Source organism: Lepeophtheirus salmonis, chromosome 10 (genome assembly GCF_016086655.4).
Source record: "Lepeophtheirus salmonis chromosome 10, UVic_Lsal_1.4, whole genome shotgun sequence".
Classification (NCBI taxonomy): Eukaryota; Metazoa; Arthropoda; class Copepoda; order Siphonostomatoida; family Caligidae; genus Lepeophtheirus; species Lepeophtheirus salmonis.
The window spans coordinates 18,728,681-18,751,736 of NC_052140.2; the positions used below are offsets into that span (position 1 = coordinate 18,728,681).

The 23,056-nt window shown below is 29.2% G+C and overlaps 1 protein-coding gene and 1 long non-coding RNA gene across 11 annotated transcripts in view; one reads left to right on the forward strand and one right to left on the reverse strand.

The window, feature by feature from the left end:
• The window catches only part of LOC121125441 (uncharacterized), a 189,384-nt gene that overhangs the window by 61,678 nt on the left and 104,650 nt on the right, over window positions 1-23,056 (reverse strand). For 4 of the 10 annotated variants that reach the window (XR_011781991.1, XR_011781993.1, XR_011781997.1 and 1 more), the window contains exon 2: window positions 15,087-15,140. The exons of 3 other annotated variants lie outside the window; for them this stretch is intronic. The gene's annotated coding sequence lies outside the window, so the exon portion shown is untranslated. Of the gene's footprint in view, window positions 1-11,724; window positions 11,875-15,086; window positions 15,141-23,056 lie in introns of those variants that run through there. 3 more of the 10 variants (XR_011781992.1, XR_011781999.1, XR_011781996.1) reach the window with 3 other exon arrangements.
• LOC139906448 (uncharacterized) lies at window positions 13,824-14,418 on the forward strand. The gene is made up of 4 exons (XR_011782000.1): window positions 13,824-13,962; window positions 14,044-14,060; window positions 14,113-14,192; window positions 14,276-14,418. It is a non-coding gene; the product is annotated as an uncharacterized lncRNA (long non-coding RNA).

Consider the following 23,056-nt stretch of genomic DNA (forward strand, 5'->3'; position numbering starts at 1 on the left):
CTATGGAATCATGAGTGACATAAAGAGGATGATCTGCACGCCCTCCCATGTCACGGAGGATACCATAGAAGCTGATGGTGAGAAGGAGTGCCTTACATGTCTAAAGAATACTGGAAAAAGACACTCAAGGCCATTTAGTCCTAGGATAGAGACCATAGTAGAGACCAAGGGAAGACACTTTAAGCTTTGATTGTTAATATAAAGTAAAATAAGTGTATTTGTTCAAGATTGACAAGGGTATACTTTACAAGTTAAAACTTGAACACAACATATATATGTATACTATCTTTTGAACACGCTAGGCTTTAGTTGTCCCATCATTTAAAAGGTAAACTATACAATCAATATCATTCTAAATGTTATTTTAGTTTTTTTTTATATGTAAATTAATGTTTAATGTTATCAAGTCTAAAAAATTAATTCACATAATTATGATTAGTGTCAAAGATTTGAAATAGTTTTTGCGTTGAAACACAACTGTATCTTCAGGCATATGTGTATTTAGTATTTATGTTGATATAAGTTTGTAAAGATCTACAATATTATTATCCAATTCTTGTTTTGAAATACACAGGTACATTGTTGTTCAAAAAATAAATAAATAGTTGGATGGAAAAGTCTTTCCATTTTCTTACAATCCTTACAAAAAAAAAATTGTATTATTGCAGCCATTTTTATATCAGTCCTAAAACGAATAAAAATTTGTCCTGTACGACTTTCATCAACTTTTTTTGATTTTTTTTTTAAATCAGTCCTACTAGTATATGGTAGTCCGAAGGATATATTGTCTTATGGACTCTTCCCAAGGAATGTATGACCTTTACTAAGACTGGACTATAACAAAAAAATAATAACCGACATAACATTATTCACAATATATATCGGAATATATCCATCTCACTACCTCCGAGGCAGCCTTTAGGAAGTCCTTGCTAAGTATCAAAACATATTTCCGTGTATAAATTAGGTAAACCAACTATGACAACAGTATGATGAGACTTAGCCCACACGGAAAATAAAGTGCAAAAGTAGGCAAAAACAATGCTAGGTGTGCGAAAAAAAACCTTGACTAAACCCTGATTCCAAAGTCAAGGAGTTCATATACCATAAAAAGTGAGGACCAAAGGATTTGTCTCAAAAGTACAACTTTTTGTCCTTCCACCATTCTTACACTTCATTACCATTGTGGAGTAGATTTCCTAATTTTGTTAACTTTGAATTAAATAACATTCAATTTAATGAAACTATGTTAATATTTTGATCTTATTATCAAAGGGATTGATTTATATATAAACAAAATTTATGGGTTTTTAATAATATATTTTGTTTTATAATGTTTTAACGGTTCTCGATAATCTTTGAAGTTACTCAGTTATAAATAAAGATTAAAACTCATATTTTGTGTATCTTCCACAGAAAACTATAAGTTGAAATCTTTCAACTCCACAAAGAAACTGAGTTGTTGTAAAACTTTTGTTTTATGAAGAAAAAGAAGAATTAAAAAATAATTTTGTATCTTCTTTGATTATTCCATTTTTTTTGACTGGGGCAACAATTTCCTTATGGGATATAAGCAGTTCAAATCGATTAGTTCATAAAAAAACCTGTATACTCTTTTTTTTTAAATATAAGTAATATACATTACCATAGAAAAAAAATTATAAGACAAAAAACAGTTTCTATCTTTGGCAAATATGGGTTTGTGAATCGATTTTATAATGCATAATATAAAAACGAAGTTTACATGTCATTTTTTTTTTTTTTGCTTGAAATCAAAATATGTAATATTTATAACTATAAAATGCATTAAATGTATTTTCTGTTGGAATAATGATGGAATTATGTTATTATTGACTTATGATATGCTTGTTCGTCAATCCATGAAACTTTACAACTATGAATAATTCATCATGTCTAATGATGGATTATAAACGGAAAAGTGAGTAGCAATTGTTGGTTTCGAATTCTTTGCTCTGGTTTTCCCCTTATTAAATAACTTTAGTACTTATTTCGTCTCTGGTTTGAATTCATTACATAATGAGATTTTGTTAGTGTATAAATGGAAATGTAGGGGCATATTTGCGAAAAAAAATACATGTAATGCATTTTATGGTGCACCAAATTACATATTTTGATTAAAAATGCAAAGGGAACATCAATTTTTACAAAATATACCAAAAACGACGTACAAATCTTATTTATTTATATATTAAGGTAAACTATACTGAAGCAAAATGTCCTGATGCAAAATAATTTAAGACAACATTACCTAGCCCCGTCACAAGTAAGAACATTAAAGATACCTTTCTCCAATAGGACATGAGTAAACTAAAAAAGAAAATCCTATCTGCATGATGAAGCGTAATTACTTAGTTGTAGTAATATACAAATAAGAAGCAGCAACTCATAAATAATAACAGATTCAATATTATGTCACTGTTTTGGGGTATATAAACAAATTACTAATAAGTAAACAACGCTCAATCCCTCACTGTAAGACCAAATTATATCTGATAAAACAAATTAAATCCAAATTCAAACGCAAGCCATAGTTTCTGAGTAATCTACTTTTTATGGGTAGGGCAAGAGTTATGGACATATATACTTATATAGAGTGTACTAGTGTTGGAACGATCAATCGGAATAAGGAATCGGAAAATCGTTGTTTTTTTTTAATTGTGATGGGCATCAGGAAAATAATGTTTAATTTGCAATTTCTATTCTCATTTATTACTAGTATTCAACTATTTACAACTTTTCTAAGTTATGAAAAGTTTAGTCTCCCACTCCAAAATAAAGGAAATTTTCCTTTTTATTAGAAAACTTTATATTTGAAATTTAATTTCCCAAATTTTTTTCTCAAAATTGAATCAGCATCGAAATGGGGAATTTTTTTATTAGAATCGCATCCAATTTCTCTAAAATCTTTCCATCACTAGTGTATACACCTGTATGCATATTTCAACTTATCGAATAATTTAATGTGTATACGAAACAATATGTGTGCCTATAAAATATGCATATAGGCTATATTTTACATGAAACTTTTTTTTTTTGCTTTTTAAAAAATCATTAAAAATTTTATGCATTTTTTCTTCATTCATCAATTATGTATAGAGTGTGTGTTTACATGTGCTGATTGTTGATTATTTAAAACATTTTATATTGTACCAAGGTTACTAAATAACTATAACTAGAATTGACAAAAAAAAGTATTTGATCCCTTCAAGTATTTTTTTATGAGACTAAGGTTCCGTGACGTTAACTCTTTATTAATGAAATGTCTCCTAATAATTCGTATATTTTGCAATTTTTAATCAAGATTTGGTAAATTTGATAAATTTGTTCACTTTAAATTCGTTCTTTTGTTCTTTTTATCACTCTTTGCTCAATTAAAGAGTTGGTACTAATCCCATATCATCTGCTATTCTATATATTACACTCAATCTTATCAAAATTCATAATTATATTTTTGGTACTCAAATTTTGTTAAAAATAATTAATATTTAATAATATTTTAGATATATATTTTTTTTCTCCTTTCCTTGAACTCATGTAAATGTTTTTTTAACTTAAGGCAATATTTGCTTGTACAAAATAGATGAAATAGTTAGAAAATTATTAAAAATTTATGTAGCGTAATGTTGAGTCTATGTGGATCATTTAATAAATTTGTTTAATATTTAATGTGACGTTTTGACTACATAAAAAAGGATGTTCTAATGGAGGGTTAGATGGGCTATTGTTTAGCACATCATTTGTCACATTGGTTCTATATTTATTTTTCAACAGAAAAAATGGAAATTTTACATCATATGCTACACATATCAGAGTCTTATCCCAAGGGGAGATTTTTGCCAAAGATTTCCAGGAGGCAACTCTCCAACAAATCAATAGCGTTCCTCTCCGTCATTCATGAGAGCACACACATTATGCATAAAACGACGTCACCTTGTTAAAACAAAAATATACATTATATTTTGTTGTCCACTGTCTATGTTCCTGTTTCTTTTCTCATAATCAGTGTTCTGAATGTTATTTTGGTTAAATTATTTTTTTTCATTTTAAGCTGTGAGCAATTCCCAAAAATTATTTAATTTCCAGTGTTGGAAAAAAATTGGATAATTACCAACAGATTTATGAGCGTTTTTTTCTTTTTCATTATGGAAGAAAGGCTGTGAGATAGAATGCAGGTAACAAAGTTTCATATTATCTCTCTTCAAGAATGAAGCCTCCTTAGATGCGGCGAAGTTGTAAATTCCCCTGAGTGGACGAAAACAACCAAATTTATTGCTTCTACTCGTAGCATTTTCTACCTCCCAACACGTTTTTATTGGTTTAATCTACTTTTAAAATACACCTTCTATTAAAATGAGAGACCATTCTTTACATTGACAGTGAGCATACTTAGTAAATCGGAAAGAAATATAATACTTAGCTTAAGCGTCGTATTTAAATTTAAGCTTGAAGTAATTTGATAGATATTTGGACAAAAGTGAGGTTTCGTCATATTATAATAATCTTTTGCAATCTTGTTTTATTTATCTTTAAGGAAGACAAAATGCAAGTTAAATAAATTCTTGTGATGAAAGTTCTTGCAAGTCAGAAACCCCAAACCGAGATTTCCAATGACCTCAAGATCAGTCGGAGGTCGTATATGGCATTAAAAACGATTTGAAATCGAACAACGCATGGTGTACGAGGGTTGTATGAAAGTTACCGACCTCAACCATAAAATGGCAGCACCCGTCAATAAACGTTAATCATATTTATCTAGCATTTGTTAAAAGTGATTCACTAAAGTTTCAGGTATTTTAGTCGCGCAGTTGTTATATAACAGCGGTTCAAGTGGGTAGATGTGAATATTTTTGTGAAAATAGGGAAAAACAAGTATTTAGCTGTCAATCAGAATTAGTTTTTGAAAGTGTAACCTTTAAATAGATTCAAAGAATAACAGATATAAAAAGGATTGTTCTGTTAAATATTAAAATGTCATTATAAATCCAACTCGAAGTCATTTTCCGAAAAACAAAAAATTCCTTGTGAACAATTATTTCCCAATTGAAAAACGCCAATTACTATTTGGACGGGTTACAGAGATCAGAGCATCGCTAAGAGAAGAGTTTAGAGTTAAAAGAAGACTATATTGAAAAATAAAATAAAAAGTACGGAAACAATATCTTGTATCTTTGTTAGTTTGGAATCTTTTTAGACCACCTTTGTATATCCTTCACTGTGTATTAATAATGATATCCATAATTTCCCCTGATTGCAAACTCAATATACAAAAATTTTTATTGCAATATTAGTTTTGTTGGTCAATTTGTGTTCTAAGTACGAATTATACTACACAAAAAGTTTAGATTTTGTTAATTTTCCACTGTAAAATTTGCTTCAATACCAAAAATTGTTGGGATATTGGTACTATAAAACAAAGAAAATTGGTCTGTTAGTATATTTAAATCGGTAATATTCTAAATTGTCCGCTAAAAAAGAAACCTTCTAACTTTTTGAATAGCCTCTTTCCTCTTCTACCAAAATTAAAATTTTCCCATATAATGTATATACAAAACGTCCCTAATGCAATTTTGTTCACTATTATAAACGGAAAAAGTATTCTTCTATCAATTTTGATAATATAACAAATCTAATTCTACGTCTTACACAAAGAGTCAATTCCCTTTTTCTATTCTTTTCTTTTTTTGTAAATTAAACTCAAAGATTAAGTATGTAAAAATTATCATAAAACAAAAACTAATTCAAATGTCGAGAAATAGCATTTATTCCCCAAAGATTCAAAACTCTTAAACTCGGTAGCTCTAAAAGATCTTAATTTAGTTTTATTGTTTAAAAAAAATGTCTAAAACAAAGTTTTTCATGATGAATACAGTATTGTATGAAGAAAGAATTCATTGTTCGGTAGATCATGTGAAATTTTAGCACAAGTATTTTGGACTTCTAGTTATTTTATTTTTTATTTTGAATTTAGCTATGCTTTATATAGCTTAACGATTTTTGACATGTATTTCCAAAATAAAACAAATGCTTGTGGTTTATATTTAGATAAAAATAGCACTAAATCAAATAAATATTTTTTATATATAATAATTTAAAAAACTTTGATGCTAAATAAGAAGGCATTTTCATGCTCATTGAGGTCAAACCAATAAAACCCGACTATCTCAATCCAAGAGCAAAAGAAAGATAAAAATTTATCGACTATTGTTATTAAATCGCTTATAAAGGATTCTAAAGTTCCCTAAGTCAATATATAGTACCATTAATATTCCTTAGAATTACTACATCGAATTGACATACATCATTACACTTGTATTGAGGAATTCTATGACTAAAAAAATAAAATACAATGTAATATTAGCTGTCTTGAAACAATCTCCATTGTTTAAAAGTCAAAAACATTAAAGTTCAAGGTCAGAAGTAGTAATCGTCAAACGGAAATGTCATATTCCAAAGAACTATTTTTTAAAAGTATTTTCGTATCCTTATTTCTAAGGTTTTTTTTTTTTTTGTTAATTTATGCTGTTAAAAGGAAATTTGTCAGTATTAGATTAATTCTTTTAAATAAGTAAAGTAACATAATCTTTTACAAAGATAAATGCATAAAAAGTAAGTTTTTGATAATCAGAAAATAGGAATTATGTAAGCTTATAATATTCCCAATGTAGGTACAGAGTAATTTATTATTGTTTAGATAATTTTTAAGGTTTAAAACATGTGAATAATCATTTATCAAAAAAAATATTATTTAATATTTCTTCAGCAACCTAAAAGTTTGGTGTATATTACTAAATATATCCGCATTTGGCATTAATGCAACCATTCAATCTCTGAAGACATAATTGTAGTTAGCATAGATTAAATCTTCGGATATGTTAGTCTTTGAGGACGACAAGGATAATTGTCTGTCAGGATTTTAACCCTTTATTAGTGAATATTGTTTTTAAATGCAGTTAATGAACTGGACAATAAAGAAAACCAAAAAATAAAATCAATTATTTAACATTTAATCACATGATATAAATGTTGAACGATCATACTAATTATATCATTCCATTTTTTTTTAACTTTTCCATCCATTTTGCAATAATAAATACCATTTAAAAAGCTTCAAATACTTATGGGAATATAAGTCATCAAGGAAAAAAGTTATTATGTATTTAAAAAACATGACTTTGTGGTTTCAACAAAAAATAACATGTTTGGATGGAAAAAGTATTTTTTTTTTTTTTGTTACTACTATTTTAAGCGAATTTTGGAAATCAAGATAATATCCATCCGATTGTGATCAGGTTGCGTGTATTATATCAAATAATAGGTACAATTATATATTGGATGTATCACAATCAAATTAACTAAACTTTCACTAAATTGATTTGATTTGATTACTAAATATATAAATAAATCCTGTACTATACATTATTAAGATCAATATGGCGAATAATCTGATTAACTGTTTCAGGAGCATTCTAAAAATATTCTCGACATATTATATATTCAAAATAATAAGAAGTATTTTTATTCAAATCGAGATTCTGTAAATTCTCAAACTTTTTATTCTTTTAGCTTTTTGTTTTAAATTGATATTTGTATATTTTAATAAATAAAAATTAGTGAAAAATACTACAACCAAGTAAAAAAAACAAATTAATTTTAAATATTAAAGGGGTTTTCACTACTTTAAGGAAATGATAATGAGAGTCGTTTTTAAAATTTACTTTCCCAATCCTCATTTCGTGGTTTCTAGAAAGAAAGTAAAATCGAAGTAACTCCATATTGCTATATTCTTAATTATACTCCTGAAAAATGTAGTCACATTTTACAGTGTGTTCGATTTAAATCTGAACATTTACTAATTCAATAATTAGTTAAGATAAAGTGATTGAAATTAATTCATATTTGGATAAATTAAAGCATACACAATTAATTGCAAAATAAAACAAAACTGAGCTCTTTATAATACGTACAAGTTAGAAAATGACATTTGAATGTAATCGACGAATTTCTTACTGCTGAGAGGCTCCAGAAACTCCGTCCACGCTGTCAGCAAGTCTGACACCTTAAAGAGGAAAGGACTCAATCAAAAAAAAATAAACTGGACCCCGTGGAGTTAAAGCAAAGAGCCCTGGCCAAGCCTCTCAAGTCCTTGAGGATCCATGCAAGAGATATGAGATATCACCAAGACAATCCAAAGAGCTATTTAAAATGGGTGGAAGTAGTTTTTTGAGGGTGGAGAAGCCATTTTTGACACTAGCAATGAAAGAAAACCATCTTCTCTCTTGTAAGACTATTTTGAATGAGTCCTTTGGAACACTTTTTTACACTTTTGGCCTCCCCCTACAGCCCTGGTGTCAATCTCCTTGACTACAACTATTCAGTACATGTCAAGGTGAAGGCATGCATTGTCGGTCATCCAAACACCGAGATCATCAAAGCCACTGTCAGCTAGCAATTAGACGCTATGAAAGAGTTCTACATCTGCAGGGGGTGTCAGGTCTTTTGCCTCCCCCTGAAAGCCCTTAATGCCGCTAAGGGTCTATATTAATGATTAATAGGGCTCATACTCAAATTTATTTATTGTACTAATTTTATTGAAATTATATTGTTAATTGATAAATCATATATTGCTAAATTTTAAAATTCAAAAGGGTTAAGATTTGAATAGACCTCTCGGTCATTAGGAAGGTCTCAGTTTATCAAAATTAGGATAGGGTTTCTAGCAAACTATAATTTATTGCTCCAAGAGTGAAGGAAATTAGTTTCATACCACTTTTATATCAAATTGGATGTGTTAGAGTGAACTTTAAACATTAAAATTAAAATATGGATGAAGGATTTTCTTTTGGAATGTGTTCACGTGTTCAATGCGGTTAGTTTTGATCCCCGATTGATCGAAATAATAAGCACCTTACTGGAACATCTGATTGCACTCTATACCACCACTTACTCTAGTTCGTGCATTTAATAGACTCTACAGGGCAATTCATATCTTTTTGGAACAAAGTTTGATCGTTTAGAGTAGTTGGATAGAGCCTCAACAGTAAAAAAAAACTTTAGCATCACTAAAAACAATGCCAGAGTTCAACAAACTAGAAATTTTTTTTTCTTTCTCTTCTTTGATAAATGAAAATTATCCAAAAAAAAGTTTAACCAAAATTTGTGGACAATTGATCAACTATTTATCACAAACAAATTTAAAATGACATCATTAAATTTATATGAAATATATCATTTCCATTTGAACTCCAATATTTCCTAGATATATTACTATCTTTATTTTACAATTCAGGAAGGATTTGAAATACACAAGTAGTATTACTTTTTCCCAAATTATTTATGACACTTAACTTGACCTCGATATTATCTGAAAAAAAAAATTTACTACTTATAATTTTAGTGGTTACCCTTGAGGTATTACCAATACATCTCATCCGGTCAAATTAATTGTAAAAAATTTGGATTTTGGAGTATATGACGCAGAAATTTTGGAAGCAAGAAAATAACAAAGATAAGATTCTCTCCCCAAAAATAAAAACATTTTAAGCCACAAAACCTTTGCAGTTTTTATTCAGAAAAAAATTGTTGTGCTAAATAAATTAAATTATTCAAAAAGCTAAGTTGTAAACTGCGTGCAAACGCAAAATATATATGTGTAGTGATAAAATCGTGTGTATTTCCAGCAAGTTAAAAAAAATCAATTTTGTAACCCTGCCAATTTATAGATGTTTCTTTAGGCTACAATCAACTGTGAAAATGGAAGAGGGTGATCTAGAAATGAACAAGAAATACTGACAAGAACTACTTCTATGTCGATCCTAATTCTACTTCAAGTCCAACAAGGACTTACAACTATAACTCAACAAATCAATTAAGTTACTCTCTTTTTATTATGAGCAAATACAAATATTCAATCAGGTATTAAATATTTTAAAGAAAGGAAGTTCACTTCTAAGGAATAAAAATAAAATAACAACTCTCGAGGAACAGAAAATTAATTCTTCAGATTACCAATTTTAAGTAAATAGGCCAGTAAAAAATACACACGATTTACATGACTATATATGTGCGAGCCAATTCACGATTTCTCCTAATTCTAATACAATAAGGTTTTTTCCCCCATGAAATTTGGTTGTGAAGCCTCACAAAATGACTAAAAATAACAATGCTGATGTTATTTGTAAACAATTTTTTGTGGAAAATATATTAATATAAAAAAAGATACAAAGAAAATTATGGATATACTAGTAATTCCTTTTTGAGTATAAAATTCGAACAAATAAAGATTGATTCTCATTATATATTTCTTTTATAATAAAGTAGTCCTAATAGATCCTCATATACAATAATGCAATGTAATAAATATCATAAATGTCGGTGTGCCTCTACATAATACAAACATCTAATGAACAATATTAGGCTGAAAAAAGAAACCAGTAATATTATACTGCGGATGTATTGATGTGAAAACATTAAGTCTCATTGAATTACGTTCTACATTATTTTTTTTTTTTAAACCATCATAAAATAGAGTGGGTCGAAAATGAAAGTCTTATAAATTGAGTATAAGAAGATATCGGTAAATTTCTGGTAATCTGAAAAACTATTAAATTTCACACAATTGAACATACGTGTATTTTGTAAGTTCCCAAGTCCAACTAAAACTATATATAAATATAAATTTGTGAATTGGTGTGGTAAAAGATATCCGCTATTTTTTTAATTGATTTTTTAAAAAAAGAGTTGATTATTGATAATCTCCTTGGCAATCAAAATAGTGCTTACGTAACGGTCAAGATTGACAATTTCCATGATTTTTTTCAAATTTTCGACAATAGGGCTTGCACTTTTTACAACAAAATTATCAAAAGGGAATCGATGAAATAGAAATTGCGGGTGATTCGCTGTTACTATATTATACCATCAAGTTTTTAGCCTCCTCAAAAAACACTTTCGAGTATGGCATATTGTCTCTTACCTGGTGTCCATCTTTGACGTTTCCTCACTGAATCAAAAAATCCTAAAAACTGATAAAAAGAATTTGCAGTATCAAATCTTATCTTTCTAACATCATCTAACGTAAATCTATCAAACTTTTAGAACATGAAATACACAATACTGAATCCATCGATCGGACAAATAATAGATTTCTTTTGAAACAAATTCATTATTTTATTCACATTTTTTCATACCAGAAATTTATTATGATTGTAACCTACACGATTTTGAGTAAATTGAGCTCATAATATTAAACTTCTTTTGACTAGACTTATTATAAGTTGGGCTTTTTTCACAATATTATTACCATTGATACAATTGACACATTAAAATTTATACATCGAAATTCGAAAAAATTGATCTTACCTCTCAAAAACCACCTACCTTAATATACACACATATATAATTAATTAATTTAATGTATATCACACCCTACCTTCCGAAAAGAAACAAAAAATGTCCCCAAATTAGTTGGTAGTTTTTCAATTATGGATTGGAAAGTCGTAGATCATGTTCAAGTATTGTTATCTCGATTTGTAAGTAAGCTAGAGAGTTCTGGTTTGTTTTGTAAATAATTGTTTATGCTTTAATATATCCAAGTATTAATTAATTTCCCCGTAACTTAATACATTATTGAATTAGTAATTGCTCTGATTTCAATGGTCCACCAGGTATGTTTATATGAAATAAATAAAAGGAAATAAGGATTACCTATTTTTCTTTTCTTTTTGTTCAAGATTGTTTTGATGTTCGCAAGCCACATTTATTCAAAAATTGGTGGATCTATATAGTTTTGAATAACTCCTTCGTAAGGAATAAAGATGTCACATGGATATTTATCGAAATATGTTCTCTTATTTTTTATTAGAATATTAATAAATATTCTGAAAAGAGTCAATAGAGGATAAATAATATACTTGTCATATGAGACATTTATTTACAAGTATTTTAAATGAAAAAAACTGTCACAAAACAATATATATTCAATGTTTATATATGAATGTATATTTACTATATTAGTATCGTTTTTTATTTATTTCCAGACTCTGTAATATATCCCCTTTTGCATTAAAATATAGGATAACTTGAAATAAAGCCTTATAACTAAAATCTTCTGGATTCACACAGTCTGGTATATTTTGTATACTGCTGGTACAAACATAGAAATATAAATACTATGCTATTGGAAAATTGAGAAATTCTTTTGTTAATTTTTTATGGAGACATTAAAAATTGGCAAATTGAGAGGTTCTTTTGTTAATTTTTTATGGAGACATTAAAAACTAGTGATGGGAATTGGAGTCTGGAATTGGGCATTTTTTTCTGGAATCGGTATCATAATCGACATCAGGAAAATAATGTATAATTTACAATTTAGATACTTTTGTTACAATTTGTTACTTTTCTAAATTATAAAAAAATACTCTATTCAAAAAAAAAAAAATTCAATTTTTATTAACAAATTTAATATTTAAATCTTTTTTTTAAATTTAATATTTGAAATTTTATTTAATTTTTTATTTTTCCTTAAAAATATAATTTTCTTGTGTATTTTTGAAAATTTTCTCCAAAAAATATAATAGTTGAATTTTTGTTTTCCAAAAATATTTCATTAGAATTTTTTTTTCCAAAAAAATTATTTTTTTAAAATTATTTTACAACTTTTTTTTTTTTTTGTGATAAGCTGATGATTTTTAAAAAAATTGAGAACAACCATTCCCTTTGATAAAAAAAAGAAATACGAAGCACAAAGTTTGAAAAATTTCTATTATGTTTTTGTTTTAAAATCATCCGTACACTAAACACAACAGCTTCCTGTAAAATTAACAAATTTACGTTTTTATACATGTTTACGATCAATTATTTTTTAAGTGTTTAAAAGAAAGATAAAAATATTTAAATGAAATGTAGCCTTGTTGCCTATCTGTTTATTCATCTGCGTATCACAGCCCATGAGAGGATAATGATATCAATGGAAATTTACAATTACATTATTTTCCTTAGAGATGGGTACCGCCATAGGGCAACTATAGAAAATAAAGATTAGGGTCTCTACTTTGATTTTACAAAGTGTTTAATATTTCTCCAGTGGTTCCGTGTTCCGTCTTATTATTTGTAAATAATGGGCTCTGTAGCTAATTTAAAGAAAAAACCCTTTTGTATTGAATTTGTGAAGAGATTTTGAAGAATGCATTCCGCACTACATAGAATAGAGGGGGGGGGAGATACCTAACAGCTATGGACGTCTTTTATTAAATATCTCAGGTTATTCTTCAGGATTTTTCCAGAAAAGGTCTGCCTGACTCTACTGATGTTCAATTGCTCAATGTCGACGGAACAATATTATCGTACGTGTGGGGTATCAATTTCAGGTTGTCCCGATGTGTTTCACGTCGTTGCTTATGGCACAGCCTCTCACCAAGAAGTTGTGGTAAGTGAAGAAGGGCTTCCTACCCTTTAGTTGTCCAAATGAAGTGAGTTGATGTGATAATTATAGTTCTTCATTATTATGTAAAGGAAGGACTTACGGAAAACGGAACACCATTTTGGCCCATAAGGAGTCCAAAGTCGCTATTTTTTTTTGTAAGCTCTAATACAACCATATGTGTTCTTTTCGTTCAGCTGATATCCTGTCTGCATAAAGAAGTTATATTTTATCATTAGAACCCAAAGGTCTTCACTTTTCACCAGCCTGGAAAACCACGAATAGTTCAAGTATTTCCAAAGGGATTCAGTGTTTAAACATCCCAACCCCCAAAATGTAAATAGAGGCCTCAATTCTTCTTTTTGATATCTACGGTCTTATTTTACTACAATATAAGTCATCAAGAATACGATCTATTTTTTGATTTTTTTTCGTTATATGGAATAAATCTCAGCAGATGCAAAAACCTGAGACGTCAATCTTTAAGCCAAAAAGAGAGGAGAATTGCGAGACCAAAATGATTTGTAAGTTTAATTTATATATTTAAGACCTTTAATCTTGTCATTACTTATTAATTCCTTGTGCTGACTATTGACCACCTGTAGGAATATGGAAGAGAAAAGTAATCTCTGTGTCTACAGCCTCTTGAACTATGTAACATTTTTTTTTTTCAGGGAAGTCAACGAGGAGTGTGGCAATCAAACAGACGAACTGGGGAGGAAATGAATCTCTGATTAGTTGCCAAAGTAAAAAAGTAAAGGAACCTGAGTGAAACACTTTATTAAAATGTGTCAAAGATACAAAAATCTTCTTTCTCATTTTCAAATTATCTGATAGAATCCTCAATAATAAAAGGAATGCCTTCGGCTGGTTTTGTTTTCATGAATCCTTACTGTTCGCTCATAATAATGCATGGGAAAAATATGCCAATCTCATATTTAGTATTCCCCTTTTTACTAAATATGATAAGTTAAGTAGAGTATTTGGTCTGTAATTACTTATATCTAAAACATATTTCCCTTTTTTAGGGAACATCACCTAAGGTCCTGAACAAATGAAATCCTGCACACCACCTTTATCAAAGATCTCCTTGTAATCAACTTCAAGGACAAGAGCTAAGTCAGAAGCAAAAGTCTTATAAAAATCGATAGGGAGTCCAGATGACACTGACGACTTTACTTTTTTTATAAGTAGATAAGTATTCTAAAATTACACTGCATTTAAATAACATTTATTTTCTCCCAATTTATCCTAGTCTGGTTCCCCAAATTAGAATATTTATTCTTCTATAAAACTTCCTGCCAATAGCTTGAATTATTGTGTCGCCAACTATTGCAAAAATGGCACATTATTTTTTTTTCTTAGATTAACAAAAGAAAGTGCCAATTTGGATGACTCTAACTTGATTACTTTTTTTTACATACCCGCAAGTCATATATTTTACAACTCTAGCACTATTGCTGGGACCAATAAATATATATGTATATTTTTTTAATTTCATAAATCTTTATATGCAAGAGGAAATAATCTTTCAAAGATTACAGGACAAGAATAAATCACTTTTTTTCATACTAAAAGATAAGATTTGTTTTCTATAAAGCAACAAAGTAAGTTGGTTCATTCAATTCATTATATACATCTCTCTTACCTTGCGTATCCTTTGTATTTATTACAAAATAATATCTGCCGAGTCTTGATTGATCTATAAAATAAAAGTGAAAAAAAAATAATATTTTTTTTATGTTTCAATTTTTTAAGAGCAAAGAATAATGAGGAGTTTCTATTAAAAAATTGTCATCAAGTCATTTTACTGTTACGCAAAATAGTCATCTAATTATATTTGTATAACATTCTGTCATAAATTGTACTATTTCCCCAACTCTTTATTTTTCATGAATTAATTTGTAATAGAAATCTAAGTACCGTAAAAAAAAGCTAATTCAAAAAGTTTTAATAATATTTTGACAAATTTTATAAGTTTTAAATGATATTTGTATTAGAAGATCTTTATATATATATCTTGTGTTTTTAGAAACACTGCTTTAGATTGATTATCAAAAAAATATATATATATTTTTTATTTATTGGGTTGGTTTAGGCTAGTGGCTAAAAAAAAGCTCAATATAGTCGACTCGTGATAAAATATAAAAAAACATTATGATAAAGAATAATAAAACAATATTATAAAATCTTATCAAATAATATGGTAAAAGGAAATGATATAATGTGGTGTGGAATTAAATTAGATAATTTGTTAAAGAGTCTCTTAAAACCCTAAAGTGAAGACGTTCTTCTCACCTCTTTGGGGAGGCGTTTCTTCCATACCTGTATAGTGTTATAAAAAAACTATGTTGGAGATAATTAGTATTGGTCGATGGCTGAACTAAATAAAAATCAGAAGACGACCTAGTGTTGTACACCTTACAAAATACATTGGGCTTGATATTACAATTAGTCAGTCCATTAATAACTTTAAACATCATAACCACATCCTCAAGTTTACTACTCTTTTCAAGCAACAAAAGCCCGACTAGATGAAAACAAACCTCATAGGATATATTGCTCCATACTATCATAATATATCCTTTATGTACATTTTCAAGAGCTTTGATTTCCTTTCTATAAATTGGATTCCACAACTTAGAAGTGCAGTTTAAAATAGGCATAAAATATGCTTCATTAAGCTTTTTTATCAGCTTCACATTTCTGGTTTTAAAACTCCTTTTAACAAACCCAAGCGCTCTATTTGTTTTCTTACAATATTGTTGCTGAATTTCATATAATAAGATGTTAGCACCCCAAGATCCTTAAACACACCCACATTCTTCATCCCTCCAAGATCAACAGCACTGCCCCGAAAAATCATAATGGAGCTCTTCTCAAGATTTACAGGAATTCTCCATCAGTCAATCGACCTCAGAAATTCTCTGAGGTCATGTTTGGCCTCCTCTTCTGAGTGGCAAACAAGCTTTGTGTCGTCAGTATAAATATATATTTTGGATCAGAGGTTGTCCCACAGGTCGTGAATATAGACCGAGAATAGAGTAGGTCCACGGGTACTCCCCCAAGGTACAGAGGATGGAAACCCTACTGAAGCTGATCCAATACTGATTATCAGAACTCGCTGTTCTCAATTTTTGAGCCAAGATGAAATCCACTGACATAGTTCACCCATAATCCCAATGCATTATGGTTTGTGTTCGAGCCTACCATGCAGCACCTTGTCGAACGCATTCCTGATGTCAAAATATAAGACATATGTATCCAGTGAGGAGTCCCTACTTCGAGAGACATCATCCCAGAACGATAAAAGGTTTGTAAAACAAGACCTTCCACTTCAGAATCCAAGTTGTCAGGAAGAAATCAAATTGTGTTTGTCAAAAAATTTCTCACTTTAGAATTGATTATTTTCTCCATTAATCGAGACATCTGGTTTGTGATGAAAATTGGTTGGTAATTACGAACATCCTTATGGCTTCCTTTTTTGTGTATCGGGATAATATTGGCGTATTTCCAGTCAAACGGCACCACTCCCTCCTGTATCGACTTGTTGAATATCATTGTAAGAGGGAAGTAAATAACATTACTAGTCTTCTTCAAGAAGAAAGTAAAAATACCATCAGGACCCGACGAGAAAGAGTTATTGAGGGATTGGCTTTTAGGACAAATAATTCTTCAAAGAAAATATTGAATTGGCGAGGACGGTTATCCGGGAGTGGTTGATCAATGTAGGGAGTCTCAGAATCTGTTGAGTAAACTGAGTGAAAGAAGTCGTTAAAAAGATTTGTAAAGCTACGGTAATCGGTCATTCGAGTACTGTCATCCAATTCAAATTCGTTCAAAAAATCATATTGAGCGGCCCAGATTTGTAATTCATAAAAGAAAAAAACAGGCTTGAAGTTATTTTTATGAAAATTAGCTAACAATTTACTTTCAAAATAACGCCTACTCGAAGACACCAGAAGTTTAACAGCCTTTTGGAAAGCTTTATACCTTTCTAGGATCTGAGGACATGGGAGTTTTGTGTATCGACACCAATATTTTCTTTTCTTCTTTGATAATAAGATGATGCTCCGATTAGTACATGGAGAACCTTATTATTATATTTTTTGGGAACGTACTTATCAATAAGGGAGTGAAGTATATCACGAAATGTAGACCACATGTCCTCAACACCTGGTACAATATTCGAGGAGGTATTCGGGGTAGAGAAGAGTTAAACCCACTCAATGGATAACAAGCTCGTTTGGACTGCTATGTCATTGGAGGTTTTAAAATATAGAGTGTGGGTGGGTAACTCGTCTGTATTTTTCAACTTGGCGATGTAATCAGCATCAATAACAATAGGTAGGGATCTGAGAGGGACACCTCCATCATTACCTCGGTCTTAATATTACATGATGAAATATAGAGGACAAGATCTAACATGTTTCCTTTAATATGTGTAGATTCCGTGATGTATTGGTCGAGAAAGGAGTCAAGAAAAGCCAGGATAAGTAAATTTGCTGAGTTAGAATAAGGTGTCAGAATATTCCAGTCTACTGCAGGAATATTGAAGCCCCTGCACATTATGATTGAGTTATTAATTTTTTTATGAACGAAGATAGCGCAAGATCACTTTTGCTATCGGAGATGGAGGATCTGTATATACACATACATTTCAAATTTTGAGGTTGAATCGTACACTGTTGAAAAATTTTACCGGAGTGTTCCTTAAGATTAAAAACTCTTGTATAATTACAGCACTAGATAAAGACCCCTCCCCCTTTGGATTTGGTGGATTTAAATGATATTTAACGTTTGTGTTGTCATTTAACCATTCAAGACTATCTTTTAACATTTAAAAAAATTAACTATTATATTCCATATCTGTAAGGCCTTTAAAATAGGAAAAACCATTTTAAATAAAATTGTTTTACTTTTTTTTGACATTTTTAACAATATATATATCCTACATGTAAATAGCTATAATAGCTATATGTACTTTTTATTGCATTCAAAACAAAACGTAAAACTTAATTTGATACAATTGTAACAGTAAACTTCAAAATAGTATTTCCTTATTCTTTGGTGGGAAATTTAATTTAAAAATAAAGATTACCTTATATTAAAGCATGTTTGAAAAGTTAAAAGTTGCGTCAAGGGTACACCAATGTTCATAAATTCAATATTGATTACTGCGCTCAATTTGATTTTGATTGATGGCTAAGATGTTCAACAATGAAGAAATTACACCTTCCAACAAAACAGTACACTGCCCCACAAGGCCAAAAAAGTGCAGGATGTCTACAGCACCAAATGTTCTCACTTTTGAATCTTACCTTTTTGGACCTGAACCCATTAAATTTATATGTCTTTAGATGGGTAAAAAATTAGGCCTGTGCTAAGTATCATGTCTGTAGAGGCCCTGAAGAAGGTATACAATTGTAAAGCTGGATCCGTAAAAAGTCGCCTGGGCCAGTTGAAGCTTCTGCTGCCGTGTGGGCAGGGGTATAAAGAGAGACAGATCTCATTATGAATATTTCAATGCCATTAAATAAAGCTTTTAAAAAAAAATGGTTCTACTCTAGTTTGTTATTAGCCTTTAAAATTTTACCAATGTATGTGAACCATCCTGTACCCTAGTTGTTTAAATATTATGCATTTTATTTTTGAAGACTTTTGTAAAATATTGTTTATTTATTATTGTTTGGAGCCCTATAAAAATGTTTATCAAAATAGTTTACATCATAAAAGCCAGTTCTTTATTCATAAAATAAATCAATAACGACAATTTAATTTTCTTAAAAATTATCAAAGTACATATCCAAATTTTGGGTGTTGGAACCGGTTCGATAACATATGATTTGTGACAACACTAATCTATAGCTAATTACATACACTCATTGCATCCATAATCATTATATTTATATCTATATTAATCCATTATTATGAAGGATAAAATGATAGGTTGTACTATAAATTTATATTAAAATATAATAGTTTTTGTAATAACTCATTTGTACAAATACTAAAACAAACGTAAAATCCCTATTTAACAGCATAATATACTAAAGAAATTATCTTAAACATAATATAATAGTTTTATAACTCAAATAAAAAGATAATTAAATAGTAATGGAAACTATAAAATCTCACCAGATAATTGGTTATACAGGAGTAAATTGGTCCCTGGAAGTCATCACTGATAGTTCCTCCTTTATCTTAGCACGTTTTATATATTGTATATGATACATTGTATACATGTATATATTTACAGCAAAGTTTGGTTGTATTAATGTTGGTATATACGAATGAAAAATAGAGCTCATTGATACAGTGACGTGATCAGAGCCACCCTAAAAGTTTCTAATGCCCCCCCCCCTAATTTTTATCATATTTATAATTAGTTTTTATCTTTATTTTTTTTGTTATCACAAATAGAATCCAACATGGTCGAACAAATCAGTCGGAAATTTAGCAAGCATACGTATAAATTAACCAAACTTGTTCCTATTATATTTTTATGTTTCCGCAGTACTAAACATCCTTTCCATTCTATCTTTTTATATACTAGGCGGATCTTATCTAATGGTACACTTTTTTTATTTTCAATTTTTTTAGGGGTGAAATTTAAAGGAGTGATTTGTGAGGAAAACTATTTAACGAAATCATTTCAAAATAGTGCTTGGCACAACTTTAACACAATATATGAGCCCTCAGCTCTAGTAATTGCCTCAATATGAGGCTAAATCCCCTTAGAGGCCTTGACTATATAGTAATACTCACGTTGGGTAAACTCTTTCTTGATTTAAGCATGTAGAGACTGGCCACTCCTGTGAAGAGTAGCAAACCCTCAATTAGATAGATTAGTCCAAGGGGTTCGCGTCTGGAGAGGAGGGCCCCACATTATGAGTTGCAGAAGTCCGGGATGTGATGTCTTGGGGTGGCTCCGCCTTGAGTTTAGAAAAAGTTGTCTCCAAATTATTAAAATTTAAATTAAATGTTCCACCATAAGATCAACACGTTATCAATCCTTCCCTCTGTTTCTTTCCTTTTCTCTTCACTCTCTGAAACACGTTTTCTTATTTAAAGATTTGGAGAAGACATTGGGATTGAGTAGTGTCGATCAGAAGCAAATGCAAAGGAGCATCAGCAAATTTGATTCTCAATTTAACATTAAATATGGATTGATTGACTCTTTCTCTTATTTAAAAAAAATCTTTTTTGTATATAGTGTTCTTGGACAATTCTAAACACTTTTTTGAGAATGGCTCTATAAGAAGTTTGAACCAACTGTGAGAGCGTTATCATAAAATAATTAGTCATCACTTAATCAAAGCAACTTATGGTAAATAATTGAACATTTATCTTTACAAAATGGTTTTACACGAATGGTAATCCTAATTACATAGTATTGCAGCATGAATCATCATAAAATAGTTTTAATTATTGTCTTCTGAAAAGTTTTCCTTTATTAAGATATTCATTCAAAAACGACTGTCCATTACGTAACGTGGTCATTTGACAATGTCTTAGTTCGGCAATAATACTTTTTGGCAAAGTCTCTCCACACGCTGAATAAAAATAATATATTAATAAGTGAATATGTTATGATCTAGAATCAATATTAAACCAAGTATAAATATAGATAAAAATGAGTTACCACTATTATCAAAAATTACTTATATACTTTATCAAATAATAGTATTTATTTTTGAAATATATTTCTACTATCACGTCTTTTGATTGAATTAATCTATTTGATTTTGCTCTATTGTGAGAAAATATTGATTTGTAAAAAAACAAAGCTTCTTTAAAAATAAAACTATTACGCCTGGTTAAATTAAACGAAGTGTCCCCAAATAATAGATTATTAACTAAATATATATAATTTCATTTCATAACAAAAAAGAATATTATTGAAAAAGTTGATACGTGGATATAGAAAATATTAAAAGAATATTATTTAAATATATAAAAAACTTAATGCGGGATTATATTTAACTGAGAATAATTTGTATTAAAATTCTACATAATGGTTTCTTATAGTTTAAATATTGAGCTACCTGTTTCTTCCTTAGGGTGTTAGTCTATTGTTTAGAAAGAAATTTTTCTCTAAATTCCTGTACCCCAAGGTTAATAGAAATACAAGGTTATACCATAACACATATACGACTGATGTTTGACTTCCACCACGCTCTTAATATTGACGTCATAGTAGATGAGTGGTTGCGTGTTTTGTCAAAATCTGTTTTTCTTTCCCAGCAGTTGGTACAATACATCAAATTGAAAATTCTAGGAAGCTCAATTACATGATGGTCTAACCTTTTTTTTTTCTATTAAACATTGTTTTTGTTGAGTCCTTGTTATTTTTCTACCCCTAATGATTAGTATGAAATAGGAAGATCATGGAAAGTGAAAGGGAGACAGATATTTTGAGAAAAAAAAGTGCTCGTATCATAAAAAAAGAAACTGAAAAACGTGATTAAAAAAATTCATCAAATTTTATTTAAAAAATAAAATTAAGTGCTCCAAAACAGTTGAATACTTTAATACGGAAAAACTGTTCTGAGTAAAAAAAATATGTACAAGTGGTACAAATTCTTCCAAGATGGACGGGATGATGGCAATGAGGAGTCTCTTTCTGGACGACCATGCAAGTAAAAAACGAATGGAAAGGTTGAAACAATGGAGAAATTTACAATCAGAAAAGTTGCTGAGAATGTTGATATATCGGTTGGCTTGTGCCATAATTTTTTTGAATGTTTTGGGAGTGAGTCAAGTATCAGCGAAGTTTTTTCCAAAACTGCTTCATTTTTATCAAAGGAATTGTCGCATGATCATTGCTCATTATCTGTTAATAGACGTCAATTATGATCCTGATTTGCTGAAAAGGGTCATAAATGATGAAAAATGGTTATTATATTGAAACTAAAGATCGAGTGTCCCAATAGAAGTTTCCAATTGAAATAGCAATTTAAAAAAAAATGGTTTTAATATCTTTTAAAAAAGTTAGTATATAAGTTTTTAATAATCTAAAAGTAAGAATAACAAAAACTAGACACGTTATAAATATAGATTATATACAAAAATATATTTATAATATTTTATGACCCATCTAAATGCATTTATTAATTAAACTTGTTTGACAGTTTTTGTTATTCTAGTCCTTAAAGTATTACTTCTTATAATATCATTTTATATAGTTATTTTAATTAATCAAATTAATTTATGCTACACATAATAATATTAAGTTTGTATAAATAAACTAATTTTCCTAGATGAAAACTTTTGCATAACAAACGTAAAAAATTAGTTTTGCGTCCACTTGATTCCAAACAAATTGAACAGAGTCGATAAGTTTGAAAAAGGTAATAGCAAAGTAATGCACCGTTTAGGATTTATTCGTATATTTAGCAATTTTAATCGATGTTAAGTTAATTTAATTAACTTTTTTCATTTTTGATTAAGAGTGTTCCTTTGTTTTTCCTTAGGATTTCTCTATTTTTTTTTTTCAATGTGACAACTATGGCATCAAATGGTAACTAAAAAAATTGTAATGGAATTTTATTAAAACAATAGGTAATGATTTGATTTCCCAAATTCGTATAAAGTAATGATTTATTAATATAAATA